A 20806-nucleotide genomic window follows, 5' to 3' on the forward strand; every position below is an offset into this window, starting at 1 on the left:
GTCTAAACAGCCCTCCAGCTCGGGCTCCGGGCCTGGGCTCGGCAGGATTTCAGGGCCCCTCTCCCTGCGCCTGTGTCTGCGAGGGCCCGCGGCCCCCTCCGCGCTGAACCCATTTGTCATGGCCGATCCATTCACCCCTCGTGTCAGTCTCCGGCTTGCTCTGTTTTGTTTTCTACTTCTGGTGTCTGAGGCCAGTCTCCGCCGTGATAAATAACGGACCACAGGGGACGGAAAATGCAAAGAGCAGACAGCCGAACGGGTAAGAAATGTGTGGGGGTGGAGTCCCCTTCCAAGGACTGTTTTGTGTGGGGACATTTCTGAAGGTGTCTCTCCGGTGGACAACTGCTTTACTTCTGGGGTCCCATTCAAGGGTGCCCGACCGTCCCGTGTCCCCTCACTGGGCCCCTGCCTGGCTCTCCGGCCCGACCTGCACCCTTGTCCCCCAGGGCTCCTTTGTGCCCAGGGGGAGGGGCCGCGAGGAGGGCCACCCACGGGAGACCCCCAGCCTGCAGCCCGCAGCCGCATCCGGGAGGGGCGAGGGGGTGGCGGGGCAGGGTGAAAAGACGTGAGGAAGCCCTGTGGCAACCAGACCTAGCCTGGGAGTCAGGAAAACCCTCCCCAGGGAGACCCTGAGCTCTGGCACCTTGCAAAGCGAGCGAGCGGCATCACTTCCATTGATGTGATTCCATCACATCAGATGTTTCCATCATCTCTCCCGGCAGGAATGAAATCGGGGCGGGGGAGGGGGGAGGCAGAAGTGCGCGGGCGGAGGGGCTGTTCGCGGGAAGCGGGTCCTGCACGGTGTCCCAGAGGCCTTGGCCGAATGGCAGGTGTTGGCTCTGAGGTCAGGAGCGGGGCGCAAACCCTGGGGATCCAGGTCCTGCAGCCCTTTGAGGAGAACCCGTCAAGGCGGAAGGCTCACGCCCCTTCCTGCTCCAGCCTCCTTCCCGGGCATCACACAGGGGACCGCGGCTTCTCTCGAGAGGAATCCGCGCACCATCATTCTCTCCTTATCCAAGTATTTTCACGGAACCCCAGAAATCACTCACCACCTCTGGCCGCCTCGAGACACACGATGGCCCGAACTCGCATGGAACCTGGAACCCACAGCTTCCGTGAGCAGAGACAGCCCAGGACGACCCGGAGAAGCGGGTCACATTTTTCTGTCCTCCCGTCCACCTTCCGGGGGGCCGGCCTCGGGCAAACCCCGCTCCCTCCCGCTAGTGACGCCACGGGGACCGTCCTGCGCCACACCGCTCCCTCTACAAGGCCACTCTGTTGCCGGCGCGGAAGGCAGGCAAACGGAGGCAGGGGCATGTTTTTATTCAAAGTTCTTTTTCATGACGCTCCTCCAAATATAACTTTAAATCCTCTTTGAAATAACTGTAATACTCCCAGAAGGACTGGAGGTTAGGATGGGGACAGCTCATCCAGCATCAGTCACGAGCTGAGGACGACGCGGGCAGCGGCACAGGGAGGGGACGGCGCGGGCAGGCGGGGCCAGACGCCCTCACCCAGCCACCCTGGTGAGCCGAGGCCAAGGCGTGGAAATCGGAGACGTGGGAGAAAGTGGGCAGCTGGGTGGCCACCGGAGTGGAGGGATCCAGAAGCCCTCATCTGCACGGGGGAGGAGTCCCTCCTTCCTGCGTCCGGGATCTCCTCTTTTCCCTTTCCTTTTCATGACCTTGAGATTTCACTAGAAAAATCGAGGATGGTTTTCCTGCCAGAAAACAAGTGTCTCTGGGTGTGGGCGGCAGGGGCCTCGCGCTGGTCCCAGCGGGCTGCGTGCCTGCCGCCGAGGTGGCTGGAGTGGCCCCCCAGCCCTGCTTCTTGTCCTCCACCCGCCAGGCTGAAACGCCCCGTGCCTCCTGGGTGGCTGCCACACGTCCCTGCAAAGGTCAGGGTTTCTGCTCAACGCCATGGGACTCTGGGGGTGGCCTGTCACCGTGATGGAACCTCAGCCGGGGGCCGTGTCTCCGCAGTCCCGCAGAGCCAAAGGCCCGCACGCGGCTCACCGTTTAGTTTGATGCCTGGGGCTCACAGCAGCTGCGTGAAAGCCGCCAGCTCCCCGACTCTTTCTTCCAGAAGGAGAGCCTGGCCCTTAGGAGGGGTCCGTTTGCTGCCTGGACCCGCCTCGCTCCAGGGCGTCCTCTCAAGCTGCCTGCTCCTGGATCCCTCTGGAGGACGCACAAGGGCTCACTGCAGGGGCTGAGGCCGAATCAGAAACCCACAATGGGGGGTCAGGGGCTCTGCATCCAGCCTGCGGCCTCGGCTGCTCCCGCACCAACACCCAGGAGACCCAGGGTCCCCATCCCTGGGGAGGCCCCGGGCTTCAGGGGAAGCCCTGGGGGGGAAGCTGCAGGCCAGGAAGCTAGCTGGAAGAAACAGGGTGCTCCAGGCAAGAGGTGGGGCGCAGGGTGTGGGGTGGCCTGTGACGCGTCTACACCTTCAGAACAGGAGCCCGTGGGAGCCGGCGCGCCCAGCCACAGCCCTCCAGGCTCGTTCAGGGCCACGGCGTTAGCACTGGCGACACTGATTAGGGCTCTAACACAGGCAGCACCTGGGGGGCAGGTCTGATTCTGACTCCAAGAAAGCCCTCTCCCCACCCACCTGTCGCTTCTCAGCGCCTCCCCCTACCTCCCGCCGACCTTCATACTACCTGCCCACCTGCCCACGTGTCCACGCAGCGCCCCGAGGCTGATGCCCCACCTCCTTCACCTGCTCAGCCCCGGGCCACCCCGCACCGCTTCCAGAAATATTTGCGGGGGCGGGGAATTCACCGCTCCTACATTTCCCTACTCACTCCTCTGCTAGGGGAAGCTCCTCTCTGGACCCCGGCTCCTTGGAATTTTCTGGGCTGGCTTTGCCAGGTGGGGGGGGCACAGAGGCCATCTCCCTCCTCTGCTGCTTAGGGCTCAGCCTTCCAAACAACACCCACAAAATGGGATCAAATTCACGCTGGGATGGGACCACAGCCCTGCACCCTGGCGGCTCGAGGGCGGAGTCTGAAGTCCTAAGGGCTCTGCAGGCCACGGCCATCTCTGGAGTCCTGTCTCCCAGCCCTTCTGGTGTGTGTTCTGAGCTCCGGATTTTCTGTTCTCCGCAGTGCCGGTAAGACGTCTTAGGCTTCAGAAGCTTCTAGAGATCTGAGGGGATGTACGAACCTTTAAGCACTGCTCACATCTTAACTGTTCTCTGTGTGAAGTTTATATAACGCGACTCTGGGCGAAGACATCATTTTGGGGGCCTCCCCCCAGCACTTTGGAAATGGCTCAGGCTCCCCAGCCACGCCCAGCCCCCAGCGGCTTCGGTGGACAGCCAGCCTTTCCATAAGCACCCAGGGGGTTAGCCGCTCTTGCGAACGTAAATTTAACGTTATTGAAGATTCTAGAGGATAATGTCAGCGGTACTGGGTGCTGCCTCTCTCTCTGGCATTTGTAAGACTATAAAAGTTTAAAAAAAAAAACACCCGGAAGGCAGAAGCTGGGAGGATAAAGAGCCTGAATCACCAGGCTCCAAGGCTCCGTTAACCGTTCTGCTTACAAAACAAATCGGCCCAGTGGGCGACTGGCCTCCAGGGTGACCGGACTCCATCTGGACACCATGCCCGTTACCCTGACCGTATCCTGATCGCAGGACAGGGTGGCAGCTTTTCCTCACGGCCGTGTTCTGGGCTAAACGGAGCGGGGAACGTACCAGGTCCCGCTCACTCCCGCCACTGTACGGGTAGGCTCTGACTTTGTTTCCCCGAAGCACCTCCCATCTCTCCCAGGGCTGAGGTGCTCCCCCGGGCTGCACGTGGGGGGCCAGGGGCCCGTGGGGGGAGGTGTGGCCAGCAGCCCCCCGCGGGCAGCCCGGGCAGCGACCGGCCACACACCGTGAGCCCGAGCCCTGCTCGCTTCAACAGCACAATTACAGTTGAGTGCTTGTGGCATCCACACCCCTTCCGGCAAATCAATGAAGCTGGAGCCTGGAGCCCTAATGCGGCCACCCCGCCCGCCCTCCCTCCTCTCCGCAATCCCGGGGCCCCACCTCTGGACCGGCGAGAAGAGAAAGGAAAGGCAAGTGTGGGTCCTCTCTTCGGTGAGAAGGCTGGGGGGCAGGAGGGTGGGTGTAGGGCTGCCCCGGGAAGCACGGTGTCCCTGGGCGGGAAGCATCTCTGCATGTCACAGAGCGCGCCTGGACACGGGCCGGGCGCGGGGACTGACGGCCAGCTGCCCGGGAGCCACCTGCCGCCCCAGAGCGGGAAGCCGGGGGTCTCGGCGAGTCCCTCCCAACAAGACACGGGCATCTGACTGCCTTCCGTCCGCAGCGTGAATAGATAAACTCTCAACAAATCGATACAAGCAGCGAGGGCTCTACGCAGCACTCACCACAGACTGGCCCCGCTTCGGCCCTGGACACACAGTCCTGTGTCTCATCCGAACGACCCCCGAGGGAGACGCTCCCTCCACCCCCCTTCACGGATGGAGCCACCGAGGCACGTAAGGAACTTGCCTGCGTGCCCCAGAATCCGGGCTCTGGACTGTGACATCATAATGTCGGTACGTGGACAGAGCGTCACTGAATCTGAGAAGCGCCCACCCTCCCCGAACTGTTTACCGTCCCTGCCTATAACATGTCACCCTTCACGGCCACAGCACACACCACGTCCTCGATTAACGCAACTGCGGCCAGGAAACGGCGGAGGGCTTTGGGGAGGACACCGCTTTTCAGAAAAGACAATAAGAGTGCCACCACAGCACGGCCCGCGCTTTGCACGCTGAGGAAAGAAGGGAAACGACAGAGGTTGAAAGGCCGTCAGGCAGGTTCACCGAGAGTGGAACGGAGAGACAGAACGTGGGCCATACACGCGGGGGGATGTTATTCAGTCTTAAGAAGTCAGGAAGCGGACCCATGCCACAACGTGGACGGACCCCGAGGACATCGTGCTCAGGGAAACGCGCCAGGCACAGAAGGACAAGGACTGATTCCATTCGTCCGAGGGGCCCGGAGAGTCAGGTCCACGGAGACGGAGCAGAGGGTGGGCGCCGGGGGCTGGGGAAGCGGCATGTACCGGGGACACAGTTTCGGTCGGGGAGGATGGTCGGTGGGGATGCTGGTGACCTGACCGTGACTCTGTTTCATGCCCCAGAGCTCCACAGCCAGGAGTGGTTAAGATCATAACTTTTATACATATTTTCTTAAGTTGACTTATTTATTTTGAGAGGGCGCGCGCGTGTGAGAGAGTCCCGAGCGGGCTCTGTGCTGTGAGCGCAGAGCCTGATGCAGGGCTCGATCCCACAAACGCTGGGATCGTGACCTGAGCCGAGATCAAGCGTCGGACGCTTAACCGACTGAGCCACCCAGGCGCTCCCAATTTTATATGTATCTTGCTATAATTTAAAAAAAAGTCATGCAGGGCACCTAAAGCTAACTCAATGAGACTTTCTGGCTCCACTTTAACGCTCTAGACCGTGTTTTTAGGGGTACTGCTTCTGTTCAGGCAAACGCTCCCCTCGGGCGATCAGTTTGGGGATTCGGGGAGCAGGCGTGGTACCGCGGTGGGGGCGAGGGGGGACAGGAGGACAGGGAGGGTGCGCTCAAGGCAAACGAACCACACCGTCAACTACAGACATTTGTTTTTTTGAGGTTGCAACCGTCTGGGGCCATCTCCCGCCACGTGGCCGCGTGCCCAACACACCCGGGGAGAGACGCCGCGTGCTCCTCGCGCTCCCGCAGGTGGCTCTTGACGTGCGCGCTTAGGATATTTTTTGCTCAGAAAGATCCGGAACCCTGGGAACGCAGACACTCGACCACCAAGCGGGAGGAGACGGCCCTGGGAGCCGAGTAAGAGGCTGTGGGTCCAGCTCCAGTTCGGGGCCGGGGTCGCTAACTTGCAAACCACGGGGTCGCTAACTTGCAAACCACGCCGGCTTCGAGCGGTCCCGCGGCCTGGAGCTCGTGCCTCTGCAGAGGATGGGAATGTTGGGCCTGGATGTGCCTCGAGGCGGCTGCCTCTCAGCTCATCGTCCGCATGCCCGAGGGGGGAGTTAGGACGTGCAGGGACATCCTTCCTAGGGGCAAGATCAGCTGGCGGGTTGCTGTCCACGTGGATACTTGGGGGGCCCTCCGCGTCTTCCGGGGACTCTCTTATCCCCTTTTGCTGGGGGGAGGGCCTTGGGGACGTGCCCACCACTCCCAGGAGGCAAAGCCAGGGTGTGGGGACCCAGCCTCCAGGGAGCCACGGCTGCCTGTGCCCCCCCACCCCCCGGTCCCTGCCATCCCACCGCCGGGCTGGGCCCTGGGCTCCCCATCAACGGCACTGACATCGGCGGCTTGGCCGTGTCCCTGATTCATCTTTCATTTGCAAGTCACGTGAGCTGTCTGATGGGACACCAAGCCCTTCCTCTGCCCTTGCTTTCCTTCCCTGAAGACCAGAGCTGTGCTCTGCACGTGTTTGAGGTCACGGCGGCCCCGGGGAGGCCGCTGGCCCAGGCCGCTCGGGGCTCCAGGGGTCGTGTTTCCAGCAGGCATCTGGGGTCCTGGGGGCTGAGTTCGGGCTCGCGGTGGCCTCACAGAGATGCGGACAAGTGACAAGAGTGCTGCTTCGGCTCCTGCCGCGGTCTCCCAGGGGAGAGGGAGGGGCAGGGGGTGGCGGGGGGAGGGGTGCCGGGCCGGGGACTGCTATCAGGACAGGACGTGAGCCTCCCTGCGGAGCGGGCTCCGTCCTGGGCACTCTGCCTGTCACTTGGTGCCATCCGCGGTCACCCCATGGGGGCGCCTCTGCCGTGCCCGCCGTACCAAGGAGAAGGCGACTTCCCTCGGGCTTCCTGGCAGTCAAGCGACAGAGCCGGGTCTGCGGGGCCCGTGGTCCTCGCCACTCTGTGTGGTCACCCCTCCAAGACAGGGTGAGCTGCAGGCTGTCTGAGAGATCTCCGCGTCCTTCTGTTTAAGAGACCTTCGGGCCATGGCGAATGGGAAGGGGGAGGGAGACCAGTGGTTCCCTGACTCGTCGGTGCCCTCGGACTAGACAGGATTGGACAGGCCTCCTCTCCGAGAGGTGTCCGGTCGATCTACTTGTCCAGTAAGAGACCGGACACCCCCGTTCTTGTTACATCCCCCCTCCCAGCTCCCACCCAGCTGGAGACAGAGGGGTCATCACAAGCCCAGGGGGACAGAGCTGGAGGCAAAACGCCTCCTCCCCCATCACTACCAGACCATCTCCAGCTGGAGACCCTCTCCGAACCTGGGCGTCTCCGAACTTGGCGATTAGCTTATGTTACCATTTCAAGTATCCACTTAAACATCGTTAAGTTACAAACACTTAAAGGAAGAGAAGCAGACTGCGCTGGAGGATGGCCACGGGGAGTCGCCGTCACCTGGCGGTCGTGCAGGGATAACAGCGGCGCCCAGGCCCCGAGAACTCGCGACGGGTCGCGCGGCCAGTGGACGCGGTCCTGCGCAAAAACGGAGCGGAGGCCCCTCCGTCGTCGGCTCTGCACGTGGGCAGGGCAGGGCACACATCTCGGATTCCAAAGGACAATTTCACCAGGCTCTGCCAGGTGGCAAGACAGACATATTTTCCAGGAAGGGGGGAGATACCCCAAAGGGGGTCTCCGGGCCTGGCTGTGTTGCCCACATGCGGGGGGGGGGGGCAGGGGGCAGCTCCACGTTTCGCAAAAGAGAAGGTGGGGTTTCCCTAAAGAAGTGTAGTAGCTGTTTGTGCCCAAGGCAAGAAAGGAAGGCAGAGGAGCCTGGAGTCCCTTGGAGGGTGCAGGGCTGGAGCAGGGCGGGTGGCGGGCACAGGGAGGCAGGCGGCGGGGAGAGGGACGGCGGGCAGGGCTGTTGGAGGCCTGGCCGCAGAGGAAACCGCAGGGACTCAACGGGACCCAGGCACTGCAGGCCCAGGCTCTGGGGACCACGGCTCCTGGTGAGAAGGGACGACAGCCGGGTGCACTGGGGCGGAGGGACCGCAGTCAGCGGGGCGACCGCAATCGGTGAACCCAGCACAGTCTCTCACAGATACTAGAACAACTTTCCAACACCGCTCTCCGCTTTCGGGTTTTCTCATTTGTTCCCTCGTTTTAGAGTAGACACAGCTTCACCAAGTCAAGCGGCCGTTTGCTTCTGGGGACCTGGGCTCCAGGTTCAGAGTGAGGCTGGGGTCCCAGCTGCGGTGAGGCTGGGACAAGAATGCAATGGCTCGGAGTGGGGGAAGGGAACGTATCCATTAAGCCCCCCACGTCCTGCCCCGCCCCCGTGTCCTTCTGTCCGTCCTGGGGCGCCCTGCGGCAGCTGTGGTTGCCTATTTGTGAGGCCATCACCGGGGGGAACGGCATCGTGGGTGTCACGGTCACACCGGACCCAGCGCTCAGCACACGGTAGCTGTTCAACAGCTCGTCCGGACAGCGGGCTAAGTGACTCGCCTTGTCCCGTTGATTCTACGTCAAGCGGCACTGGAGGTTCGCGCACCTTACGAAGAGGTTAAGGACCGCGCCCAGGGCATGTGGACAGAGGGGTGAGGCTCTGAGAGTGTGGCCCGCGGTCGGCCTGGCTCTGTGTGCTGCCTTTGTGTGTGTGTGTGGGGGGGGGACAGGAGGGGCACGGGCCCCAAGCAGAAGCCACCTGTGCCCTCCGAGCCCACTGTGCACAGCCTCTGAAGGGAAGCTCGCAGGCGAAAGATCGATTCCCCAAGGCGGTCCGAGGATCCCCCCAGTTCCCACTGCTGTTGTCACACTGTATGCCCCGGGGACTGTATGTGACGGGCGCGTCTGGAGTTGCCTTCATGTCAAAAAGCACTGAACCAACTATCCGATGGCTGCAACGGTGTCACCGGGCACCTGAGACGCCCCAGCCTCATCACCCCAGGACAGGGAAGGCGGCCTCCCTTCGGACAACTCCGGACCATCCCCCTAAGCTCTGTTGGACCCGGTTCTATCTGTGGGGGTCACTGCTGGGGGCGTTCTTCCCCTGCATCTGTGCCCTCTCTGGGGGGAACGTGCAGTGACCAAGAGCCGGGTGAGTCGCGGAGCACAGGGCAGAAATAAGGCGGAGCCCAGGACTGATGACCAGGGGGGCAAAGCAGCGCAAATGCCAGAAGACACGCGCCTCAACCCTCCCCCGTCCCCCCATCACGCTTTCCCCTTGGAAGCAACGTGGGGTCTGTGTCCACGGCCTTCGGTGGGGGAGAAGAGCTCTGCTGGGTTAAAGGGAGACAGAGCGCGGCCAGCACGCGGGGACCTTTCAGAATCAACCGGGCGCCTGTGACCTTAAGGAAGGAGGGCGCAGCCACAGAAAACACCGCTGGAAATGCTCTCGGCAGAGACGTCTGACGTCCCCACGGTGCTGCTGGGCGTGCGGTGAGTGGCCCATTGTCATTTTCCGGCACGTGCCTGGAAACCCCAAATGCGTCGGCTCTGCCCAGGGCTGCAAGTCCAGCCGAGCCTCCGACAGCGTCAAGGGCAAAGGCAGAGCGCTCCGAGCAAGGTCGAGGAACAGTAACAGGGGCTGCAGACGCCTGCCCGCACTTCCCCTCCCCTGCGCGCCGCGGCCAGAGGCCGTTCGTGGCCGGAGCCGGGGGTGGGCGCCTGATGCCCACCCTGGTCCCGCAGCCCCAGGCGCTCTGGCCGCCCGCTCTTGCTGCTTCCCAGGCCAGTCTCTAAAGCAGATGCGATTGTCCCACTTTTCGGACGCGGAGGCCAGCTCCGCCGCGGGGGGACTTGCTCAGAACCACGGGAAGGGGTGGAGCCGCCCCGGGCAGCAGATCGGGCCCCTAGGAGGCCGCGGCCTCCCCCCTCCTGAGGGCGGGTGTGCCTTCAAGGGCTGCCTTCTGGAAGTCGCCCCCACCCCAGGTGCATCGGCTCCTGCACGCCAGCCTGCCCGCACCGCCGGCGGAGCCCCCAGACTCAGCCCTCCCCTCGCACCCTCTGACACCTGCCTTCCGCTTTTCACCCGCTTCCGGTCCAGCTTCTCGGGGAGACCTTTGGGAAGCTCTGGGGGAGAAGCTGTCAGTGCTGACCCGGCGGCAGGGTCTCATCTCACCTCTTTCGAAAGATCGAGGGGGCCGGCCTCAGAGAAGTCTCATCCGGCAGGGCGGGAGAGCGTGTGCTCGTGTGTGTGCAGGCGGGTGTGCGGGTTCGTGTTTGTGCACGTGTGTGCCGTGTGCACGCATGGTTTCGTGCGCACTTTGTGCGTGGAAGCACGCGTGCACGCGTGTAAGTGCGTGTGTGGGGCTGCGTGTGCGTGCGCCTGAAGTGGGGCCGTTTCTTCCTCTGAGGAGGGCGTTGAGGCTCCTGAGCGGTCCGGCAAACGCCTAGTCCTGGAAGTCGGGGGGCCGGAGGCCCGTCCTGACCACCTGCCCAGCGCTCATGAAACGAGAGGGTTGCCAGCCTGCCCTTGCAGATGCTTCCTGTTCCCTGCTCTCTGATTCGACCAGGGCGGGCTGGGGTGGGGGAAGGGTGGGTCCTCACGTCCCCGGGACGGACATGGGGACAGTGGCAGTGAGGGTGGCTTGTTGGCAAGCTGGCAGAGGCACTCCGGATCTCTCGGAGAGACCCTCTCCTGCCCCCTGCCTACTCCGTGACTGGTGGGGGCACCCTCCCCTGGCTTCCTGGCAGGGGTGGGGGTGGGGGGTCCTGGAGAAGAGAAGGGGAGAGACGGCAGCTAGGGGGGCTTCCGTGAAATGTGCAGCTGAAGAATGGAAGTCATTGCCTCACGGTGGCTTCCCCCCCTCCCCCGGGGCCTTCAGGAAGAGCTGAAAATCCCCCCTCCAAGCCAGCTTTCTTATTGTCCCTCTCTGCCAATCAGAGGCACGGGTCCAGGACTCTCTGGGCTCAGGCCAGGGGTTTAGAAAGGGAGGGACCCGGGACAAAGGGGGGGGGTCTGTCCCAGAAGCCTCTCCTATGAGACTCAAGTTGGTTAGGGTCACTGGACATCTGGAGGGCTTCATGTCTCCAGAGAAGGGCAGAGGGACCACAGAGCCTGTCGCTTTGTGGGGGGGAGGGGATCAGCAGCCTCAGGGAGCCCCCTTTGCGGTCAGAGCTGACCGCCTGCCTGGAAGGGGACACGGAGGGAGTGGGGGCAGGTACGAGGGTCCCTTCTCTCTAAGACCCCCATCCCCCCTCTGCACCTGCTCCCCACTGGGCAGGAGGCACTGCTACTGGCCGGGGGTGGGGGGGGTGGCGGCACACTCGGTCACCCTCAGTGCCACGGTCACCATCCCTGCGTGGGGACACATCCCCCAGGGCTGCCCATCGCTGCCCACTGGCTCCGCGGTGTCTGCTTCGGGGTCGTTTGGAGCGAAATGAAAGGCTTAACGTACCAGCCCTCTGAACATGCAAACTCAACCGGATGAGATCTGTTACAGAGAAAGCTCTGCCCATGAGGCGGAAAAAATACCCCCGCGTGGGTCGTCCCCTTTCCACGGGGCCCGAGGCGTGGGGATGCCAGCTCCGCAGGGCCCCGCCGTCCCCCAGCCCAAGTTGTCAGAGGCTGCAGCCCGGACCCACCACGCGCGGACGCACAGACGACGGTCCCCCACCCGCCGCGGCGACCCCCCCCTCCCCCCCCCCGCGCGTCGCCCTTCACCCGGGGAGGGGCCATGGCCCGGGATCACAGGGCCACGGCGCTGACGGGGGGGAGGGGGGTGGGGGGCGCGGACGGAGCACAGGGGTGGGGGCACCCAGCGGGGGCTGCAAGGACGGGGAGGAGGCTACCTTCTGAATGCGCCCATCGATGTCCAAGTAGATGGCCTTGGGCCGGTAGCTGGAGGAGCCGGACCCCATCTTGTGCGCCGAGCGGCTGCACTTGGACTTTTTACTGTACTTTCTCGACGCCAGCCGCCGCGGGGAGGGCGGGGAGTGGGAGGGAGGAGGGGGCGGCGGCGGGAGGGAGGAGGAGACCAGCCAACCAGAGCGCCGCGCCGCACCGGTGCGGGCTCTGCCGCCGCCTCTGGCGCGCGCGTCTAGGCTCGTGCTCCGCCTCCGGCCTCGGCCTCCCCCTCCTCCCTCCGCCCCCTCCTCCTTCCCCCGTTTCCCTCCCACCTCCTCTCTCCCTCCTCCACCTCCCCCTCCCTCCCGATTCCTCCCCTTCCCTCCCTCCTCCTCCCACCTCTTCCCTCCTCCCTCTTCCCTCCCTTCCCACATTAGGGCACACCCCCTCTTCTTCCGCTTGACTCCAGCCTCCTTGGGGACCAGGCCAAGAGAGAAGCCTATCTCCAAGTGACCTCTGGACAGGTGCCCATTTAGAGTGACCCCTCTGGCTGCAGGCTGGTCACCTCCCCATGTGACCAGATTCCCACAGTAACCCCCTCTAGCTGCCGGCTGGTCACCCCTCTGCCGGCCAGAAAATCCCATAGCGACCCCCTCTGGCTGCAGGCTGGTCACCTCCCCACACGGACAGTTGCCCATAGTGACTCCTTTGCCCCAGGTGGCTAATCAAACACATCAGGGACTGAGGGCACCCCCCCCCCAGGCTACCTGCAGTCATTAGCCAACCCCGGCCCCCCTTTCACATCGGGCACCTCCCCTGGGTTCAGCCTCCCCCTGCTGCGATTGCTATCCTCGCCTAATTTGACGAGGAAATGAGAAAAGTTGCTTCTCATTCATGCACGTCCCTCGCCTAAGTTTTCCGTACATCCTCGGGACTGACAGCCTCTCCCAGCTGCACCCAGAGCTGAAATGGCAATTTTATTTCTGTCCTTACTGGAGCCAGAGTGAGGATTACCCAGCCACCGGCTCTGTGCTGGTTTCCGCGCTGTTCTGCCCACCCTCCCCACACCTGGTTCGTGGCTACAGGGAGTGTGGGAAAGGCAGGAGGGAAAGAGAAGGGATTTCAGGCAGCGAGTGATCTGCAGACCACAGTGGGGGCTCCTTTGTGGCTCCCAGTTCTCTGGGATCTCCCAGTGGGAACCCGATGGGGGGAGGGCTGGTGAAAACCGGGTGTTGCTTTTTGAGAGAGGGCCCGGTGCACACAGGCTCCTCCCGCCCTCCACGCCGGCCCGAGCCAGCCTGACCACTGCCAACGGTCACCGCCTTTGCCTTCTCTGGCCACCCGGTTTTCGCCTGGTGCCCAGGCTTTCCAGAGTTCCCCACCTCCCCCCACTCCCCCCCCCCTCCCCGCCCAGCCACACGGAGCACTGGCCAGGCTGGAGCCCCAGGGAAGGTGGGGCTCATCGTCTTTAGGCGAAGTGGTCTTCCTCACTCAGCCTTTGGACAGTCGGGCACGTGTGGCTTCATGTCCCCTTAGCGTTGCCCTGGCCTCCAGCCCAGCGAAGGGGCCACGTCAGAGCCTGGGCACACGAGACTTGATTCGGAAGTGACTAGGGGGAGATAGAGGGCAGCAAGGGAACTTTGGTGCGGGGGTGGCCTCGTTTGGGTGGCTGTCGTTGGTCACCTGACTCACAGTTGTGATCACGTGCCCCCAGAAAATTGGAGCAAGCACTGTTGTCATGGTTCAGTTCTGTTGTCGAATGTTCTGATGCTGTTTGGGCTGAGCCAGCGATGGGTCCGTGGGGCTGGTGCGCCGTGTGGTGTGGGAATCTCACCACCCAGCAGATGGCTCATTAGCCCGGTGCTTGTTTATTCCCTGTGTCTTACAGTCATCTGGTCTGACCCTCTCCAATCATCTCCCTCTGGCGCCCCGGAAAGGCCGTGTGCGGCTCTCCGCGGAGCTCTGGGTCCCAGATCGGAGCGTGGGGCTCTGTGACTGCTCCCGGCGTCCGGGGGGGGGGGGGGGGTGGCGTCCTCACACTGGCTGGCTGGGTCTGGATTCAGAATAATAATCACTCTCCTGAGTGTTTCCTGGACCGGCCCTGCGCACACATTCTCGTTCAGGGAGCCCGCAGCCGTTGGGGGCCCAAGAGGATTACCCGCCGTCACCTTATTCCCGAGCGGGCCGGCAGATCTAGCCAGCACTGTCCTCACTGTGCGTCGCTGCGTCTCTAGGAGCTGACAGTCAGGAGAGAAGAAACACGGTCTTGGGCCTGGAGGAGCTGGCGTTTCTCTGGGACACAGACGAGATGGAACAGACAAACGTGACCTGTGGCCTGTGGGGTCATGAGGAGTGCGAAGGAGAGAAGTCACGGGGGAAGGAGATACAAACTGGGGCATGTGGGGAGCTGACATAGCACACAGGCGTCGGGGAGCCAGGAGCAAAGAACCTTCTAGCGAAGGGTGGAGAGGCTCCACGCCAGTGCGGCCGGTGGGCGGGAGGGAGTGGAGGGGGGGGCCTGGAGTGGGAAGTGAGGTCCCAGAGACGAGGGGGCGGCAGGCCCCCATGTGGACCGTGCAGGTGACCCGGTGGCACTCTCCTTGGCCAGCCCCACGGGATGTGGTCTACTCTAGTGTTGGTGTTTGGACAGGATCATCCCGCTGCTGGCCAGCAGGGCTGTGGCAGGGAGAGCCGAGAACACACCCCTACGGTAACGTTTGCTAAGAACACTGGTGGTTGGACCAGGGCCGTGAGAAGTGGCCAGAACCTGTAACCACTGGGGAGGTTGCTCAGATCTTTCCTTTCTGCTCATTGCTTAGGTTGACATTATTTCTGCTTTTTGCTCTCCTTCCCTTTTATATAATGTGGCCCTGCCTAAATTCACGCTCCTTCATCCCGGACGGCCCCTGGGGTAGGCTCGGAGGGGCCAGCTCTCCCCTCTGTGCACCAAATCAGCCCAAGCGTCTCCCCGGTGTCCTTGACCTGTGTTCCTGACCCTGGCTTGGCCACCAGGAATGCAGCCAACGTAAGTTCCCAGAATCAAGACAAAAACGAAAGAAACCGCTTGCCTCTGCCAGGTGGGCTGGGGGCGGGGGGCAGGAGCCCCAAGAGCGTTATAGGAACTTGGCCGCTGCGTTCGCATAGTCCCAGGGGGAGTCCCAGGGAAGGAAGCTTATGATTGTCTGGGAGGTCCGAGTGCCAGATCCTGCCCAAGTCTCACAGGGAAGGGGGAGGAGAAGGAGCCCCCGGAGGCGCGAAGTCCCCCGGCGTCTGAGAGCCAGGGCTGGGTCCAGCCTCCGTCTCTGGCCCGCACGTCGACCACATTTCTTCTGGTACCACACACTCAAGCTCGTTCCTGTGCGCAGAACCTACTCTTTTAATCTGCCACAAGGACTGTGCCGAGGGAGACGCCAGAGTCAGGCATCAGGACCAAAATGAAGATGTCGGGGACTGAGCCGAGACCGGGGCTGGAGGGGCCGGGCCCCGGTCCCCGGGTCCTGCGGCTGTTCATCTCCGACTCAAGGAGACGAAGCCACACGGGGAGGAGAGAGGGTCTGCCCTGTCCCTTCAGGGTGGGCAGTCTCCGGCAAGGATGCAGAGATGAGGAAGGGGGTTCGGGCACTCGGGAAAAGTCTAGAGGATGTATCCAACCGCAGAGGGAGACGCGTGTCCGGAGTGGCCGGGCCAGGCACGGCGTCTTCCCCTGTGGCCGGCAGTGCCCAGCGCTGGCTCCTGGCGGGGCCCCTGGACCGGGACTGGTGGGGGGGGGACGGGGAAATGGGTCAGCGGGCTGCTGTGTCCTGAGGACACCGCCTGCCTGTCCTTTCTTGGGTCTACTTGGTGTTGGTAATAACCATTCTGAAAAGGATCCAACCGCCTCCTCTGCCAACTCTTTTTCCGAACCCTGGCGGGGGGGGGGGGGCGCCGAATGAGCGCGTTGAACAAGCAGAGTGTATTAGTGCCCCCCATACACCAGGCACTGAGCCGCCTTATGAAGGGGGATTGGGGCGCCCTGGACTCTGGGAGCACCGTGGGGCAGGGAAACGGATGAACTGCCCAGAGATCAGGCACGTCACACTCTGACAGCCGCACCGCCAGCCTCTTGGAGGGACCCGCCTGCTTCACACGTACATAACGAACCGAATACCCCACAAACTGCTCTAACCCTCGCGGAAAGCCGTTCGGCAGGATGCGCCAAGAGTTTGAGAACTGGCCTGCCCCGAGCTCCGGGGCAAAGGGAGGAGAAACGTGCAGGCAGCAGCCATCCGGGTGCCAGCGTTCCCGGCGTTTGATTTATACCCACATCAGCTTGTTTCTTTTTATGGCTTTGGTAATTACAGAATTATGACCGGTTGTAAATGCTTCAAACGGTGCAGTGGTAGAGGCAAAGTCCCATCCGGATCCGGAGGTGGGGACGTCCCCTCTTCCGAACCCGCGCCCCGCGGGTCCCTGACACGCGTACGTTCGTTTCTCTTCCCTCGTTCGCCGGTTCCCCACGGGACGGGCCTGGAGATCTTCCCAGCACATCGTGGTTGCCCGTGGTGCAAAACGAACCCGCGTGTGTATCCCTGGGTAGTTGTGCTGTTATTCTGTGCGACTGATTCTTGGAAGTAAGACTTCTGGGTGGGAGTGTGTGCACGGCTCGGTTTTTTATTTTGCTTGATTGCCGTCTGTGACGGTGCGGCTGACGTCAGAAAGCGGGGGTGCCGTGCCGCCGCACTCTCCGCAAAATAAGGTCGACTTAATCCTGTTTGTTTTCCAGTCTGAAGAGGGAAGAGACGTCTTGTTTCGACTTGCATGTCTGTGTTTACGAGCGAGGGGAGACGTCTCTCCTGACTGTGGGCCGTTTGTGTTTCTGTGGCAAATCCATTTGCTTTGCCCTTTGTTTTATTAAAAAAAATCTTTTTATTATTGATTAAAATACATTCTTTTTAATGTTATTCATTTTTGAGAGAGAGAGAGAGACAGAGCGCCAGCAGGGGAGGGGCAGAGAGAGGGAGGCACAGAATCCGAAGCAGGCTCCAGGCTCTGAGCTGTCAGCACGGAGCCCGACGGTGGGGGGGGCTCGAACCCATGAACTGCAAGATCATGACCTGAGCCGAAGTCAGATGCGTAACCGATTGAGCCACCCAGGTGCCCCTTATTATTGATTTTTTTTTAACCAGCTCCTTGTGTGCAAAGGATAGCAGCTCATCGACTATCGTGTATTTTACAAATATTTCCTCCAAGTTGCTGGCTTATCTCTCGGCTTTATTCATGGTGTCTTTATAATGTACCTCTTATGTGTGTAAGGAATCAAGGCCCTTCTTAGTCTTCAGGGGGGCACTCTGGGTTTCCTGCCAGCTTGGAAAAGAAGTACCATTTATAATAAAAAAAATTTAAAAAAGAAGAAAGAAAGAAATGACCTGCATTTCCAAAGATTGGCACGGGCTAATTAATTGTGGCACATTTGCCGAGGGGAGAATTCAACAGGGTAAATCACGACGAGCGTGTGGAGACCCAGGGAAAGGTCACGCGCGGAACCTTCAGCGACGCGGCAGGATCCTCAGAGGCGTTTACACGCAGGCTGCTCGTTCCCGCATACCATCTGTCCGTGGGGCGCGAGCCACACGCTGAAGCTGGACACCTGCCGGGGACAGGATCATCCCGGGCTGCACAGTTGGCACACCGGGGTTGCTCTGCGAAAACCACCACAGAGCTGAACTGGTTTGGAAAGGGAGTAAGAAATGCTTGTGTGTTCAGGGGGTAGGATTCTAGGCATTTCCTTTCCTTTTCTTTCTCTCTCTCTCTCCTTTTAAAGTTTATTTATTTATTTGGAGAGAGACATCGTGAGTGGGGGAGGGGCAGAGAGAGAGGGAGAGAGAGACGATCCGCCGTGGGGCTCGAACTCCTGAACTGTGAGATCAGGGACGTGAGTCGAAGCCGGATGCTTAACCGACTGAGCCACCCAGGTGCCCCTGGGCATTGCCTTTTTCAAAACACTTTTACATTCTGTGGTGTTATTTTTGCCATAAAATTGGGCAAAGGGGGAGCATCAGGTGACTGTTGAGCGGGACTGACGGGTCCCCTCCTGCCGTCTTAGCAGTGGCTGGATAGGAGAGGACGCATCCCATTTACAAAAGTTGTGCCGTGGGACCCTTGGTTTACCATGCGGTGTGGAGATAGCCTGCTTCCCTGGGCCCTCAGCGGGCCTCCCTCCTCCCCCGCTCCTCGTGGACAGTGATGGCCTCCGTGGGAAGCTGGCTGGCCTGGGCCCTCTTTCTCTCTCTCTCTTGGTCCATTTTCCTTCTTTTTAAAAAAGTTTATTTTGAGAGAGAGAGAGAGCAGGAGGAGCAGAGACAGAGAGAGACAGAGGATTCCAAGCAGGCTCTGTGCTGTCAGCACAAAGCTGGACCCGGGGCTCGATCTCACGCACCTTGAGATCATCGCCTGAGCCGAAATCCAGTCAGACACTTAACCGACTGAGCCACCCAGGTGCCCCTCTCTTGGTCCGTTTTAGCGGCTTCCTCCCGGGGATCCTGCTTCCCCAGCCCCTGTCATCCTTCTGGAGCACGTGTCCCCAGGACCTTCCTACTGGGCCAGTCTGGCCCTGTCACTTCCCTGACTGGCCTCTTTGGGGACGTTTCCTCACCTCCCAGTGTGGTATCGTCCCTGGCATCTGTCTGCCCTGTCCTTGTCCGTCCACACCAAGGAGACACCAGAAACTCACTGTCGCATCTGTGACGTTGCGCCTCATTTCATCGAGAAGAACGTCCCTCCCTGTCTCCTCCCCTTGATCACCTCTTTTTCAAGTTCCATTAAGGTGTCACCTACACGGTGCCAACTTCCCCGAACCCCCTGACCTCGGGAGCCAGGCAAGGAGCTCCTGCCCTGGGCCCCTGAGACCCAGCACACCTCTGCGATCCCACATGTGGCCCCGGACAATTTACATGCCCTCCCTGTGCCTCGGGATCCTCACCGATCAAATGGGGAGGACGACCCGGCCCGGAGCCCTCTGGAGACTAGTCGGGAGCACAGGCTGATGCGTGGGAGTCCGCCGGCCCAGGGCCTGGCGCGCAGTAGGAGCACGGGGCCGTGTGGTTGTCGTGTCAGGAATAAGCCGCGTTGTGCTGGGCGCGGTGACTACCACCGTCTTCTCCGCTGAATTATGACGTCAGGAGGGAAGACCGATTGTGGGGGGTCTTCCCGATGGGGGCCGGGCTCCCCCTGGGGCTGAGTGGACAAACCACGCCCCGTTAAGGAACGAGTGGCCATGTGTGATTCAGCGGCCAGCCTTCCTTCTGCACGTGGCCTGTGCTGAATTTTTGGCCTTGCCCTTAATGGACATTAAGAGGGTCCTGGGAGCCAACCGTGCATCCTTGACGCCTCGGCTACGGTGACGTTTCCGAGGACGGAAAGGCTGCCTCGTGCTGACCCTGCAAGGGAGTCTTTCGCCCCCCAGCCTCGGGGTGAACTTGGTTCCCGTCTGCCCCGCGGAGCTGGACAGATGCACACCGGGAGCTCAGGAGTCGCGCGCTGCAGCCCCGGGGCCTGGTCAGCTGACAGCTGACAGTGGGCTCTCTGGGGCACCCTCACCTGTCCCTGCGCACGTCTGCCGGGCAGACCCCCCCAACTTGCCACCGAGGCTTCGTGCTCCCCGACCTGTGGCACAGACCAGTGCTGACCGCGGCCGCCACCCACCCTTTGGACCGCTGTGCGTTTTCGACTTGCAAACCCTCTCGAGGGACCTTGGCTGGTGTCTCAGGCCGGTTCTCTGTGAGGAGCTCCGAGGTCGAAGGTGAGTGCGACTGACTGACACGTGCCCTGGGTCGGGGGCTGCCGGCCTGTGAGGCGACCCCCAGTCTCTCTGGACCGTGTTCCCTGTATCGGGTCGGGGGCAGGGCGGAGAGCGCGTTCTGGTTCCCAGAGCTGTGTTAACTGCCAGAAGGGCACAGACCAGGCTCGTCGTTGAAAACGAGAGGAGGTTCCAGGCGTGTGAAGGTGGGCCGAGTCGGGGCTTGCACATGCCGGCCCGGGTCACCCGGGGGGGGGTCCCAGCTTGCCAACCCACCCCGCCCTCATTTCGGCCCCTGTCACCCCCAGGCTCTTTGGCAAGTGGGGACATGGCTGCCCCAGACACCCGCCCGGCACGCTGGCTTCTTTCTATCCGGGCCCCTGGGCAGGTGCTGGAGACCGTGCTGGGCCACCGAGTGGGTCCTTCGCGCCCCCTGCGTGCGGCAGCGCCCTCGGTGACCGTGCGGGGCAGCCGCAGAATTTTACGTCAGGATCCAGGCTGGTCCGAGAACCCAAGTGACCTCCCGGCCCAGGCTGACCCGGTGGCCGTGCGTGGGATCCACGGCAGGCCGATGACGTCATTTCCAGAAATAGGGCCCAGAGTCATTGTTATGCAGACCTGTCCTTGGTTATTTACCGACAGTGTGTGTCCGCAGATCCTAGCGCTCGGGCTCAACGGGATTCCTCCTGGGTGGTCCTTGAGCGCGAGGCTTGTGATTTTGGATGGCTTCCACAACGCCTTGGGGCACCTTAAAAGTCCGCCCAATGCGAGTTCTAAGGGGTCAGAGCCGGTACGCATTTCAGTGCAGGAACCTCTTCCGCGAACTCCAAGTTCCGCCCTGGCCACGCCTCTTGTACGTTTGTGGTTAATTTCCTAAGTGGCCGCCTGTCCACAGGAGCTGGAGGTTCCCTGTCCCCTGACCTGAGAGCCGCCCTCTCTCTCCCACGGGACCCAAACCAGAGGTGTGTGAGGCCAACGGGAGGGGCCTCTGAATCCTCCCAGCAGGTGGGGGACACGGCTCCTTCCTGCCGGTGTCTTCTCGAGCTTCCGCCAAACGCAAGCGCAGAAACCCAAGGCGCCCCTCCGCCAACAGGTGCCAGACGAGAGTTTGCAAACGGTAGCGTGATGGCAAAGAGAGATCTTAACAGTAGGAAAAGCCCGTTCCTTTTTTTGTTTTCTTTCTTAGCAACTGAGCTGTTACTGGTATTTGTTCATTTAAATCATTTGGGTCTGAGAGCCCGGGACTGGGTGAAGTTCCCGGCGTCGGCTCGTGCGCCTTGGGCCGCCCCCCCCTCAGAAAGGTGCCTCCAGTCTGTCTCTCCAGACTGCAGCTGGGCTGGG

The 20806-nt window shown here is 61.8% G+C and overlaps 1 long non-coding RNA gene across 1 annotated transcript in view; it reads right to left on the reverse strand.

The window, feature by feature from the left end:
- Positions 1-11889, reverse strand: part of LOC125917318 (uncharacterized) — a 29651-nt gene extending 17762 nt beyond the window's left edge. The window contains exon 1 of the long non-coding RNA XR_007456151.1: positions 11697-11889. This is a non-coding gene — a long non-coding RNA (uncharacterized LOC125917318). The remainder of the gene's footprint in view (positions 1-11696) is intronic.
- Between the last annotated feature and the right edge of the window lie 8917 nt (positions 11890-20806).

This window comes from Panthera uncia, unplaced genomic scaffold (genome assembly GCF_023721935.1).
Source record: "Panthera uncia isolate 11264 unplaced genomic scaffold, Puncia_PCG_1.0 HiC_scaffold_1695, whole genome shotgun sequence".
Lineage (NCBI taxonomy): Eukaryota > Metazoa > Chordata > Mammalia > Carnivora > Felidae > Panthera > Panthera uncia.